The sequence below is a fragment of the Lathamus discolor genome, chromosome 3 (assembly GCF_037157495.1).
Source record: "Lathamus discolor isolate bLatDis1 chromosome 3, bLatDis1.hap1, whole genome shotgun sequence".
NCBI lineage: Eukaryota > Metazoa > Chordata > Aves > Psittaciformes > Psittacidae > Lathamus > Lathamus discolor.
This window is the reverse complement of record NC_088886.1, coordinates 28514649-28515338: the sequence shown is the minus strand read 5'-3', so window position 1 is coordinate 28515338 and position 690 is coordinate 28514649.

Below are 690 nucleotides of genomic sequence, written 5' to 3'. Positions count from 1 at the left end.
AGGGACAGGACTGCAGCTCCCTCTGTCCCAGCGGAGCAACACAAGGGGGTGGCTCCACCAGTGAGCACTCCCTCAGGTGGGGGGGACAGGGCGCCACATACCCCGCCTGGGGCACTGATGGCTCCTGTCCTCACAGCCTGCCACAGCCATTGCTATGTCCATGTCCTGGGGACCCACTGATGCTGGGGAACACCCATTGTGCCATGGGAAGTTTCAAGGTCCTTGATCCCATGGTTGACACCCCAAGGCTGGGGTCTCCAGAACCCGGAAAACACCCCATGGGTTGCCAAGTCACCCGGGCCAAGGGCCCTGGGGTGGCAAGTGGGGACAGGGGTCCCCAGCACCTATGGGGGGCAGGGGTGGCTCAGCCCTGGGCTCTTCATCCTCTCATCGACCCCCCTGTTTACTGCTGGGTCCCTGCCACGCTTGGCCGCGGCTGATAACCCCCGGCAGGGGTTGGTTTGCAGCCAAGGAGGAAGAAGGAAGGAGCAGCCTCCTGCTGCACCCCCGGGGGCTTGCGTGTGAGCCCTGCCCTGGTCCCCTCCTGGCGCTGCCAGCACCGCTGCCCGGGGACCTGCGTGCAGGGGTTATCAGAGCCATCGCGGCAAACAGCCACGTAAGCCTGGCTGCGAGGGCCTGCTCCCACACGGGCAGGAGGGCCGGGCCTTGTCCTGGGTTGCAGGTCACCTT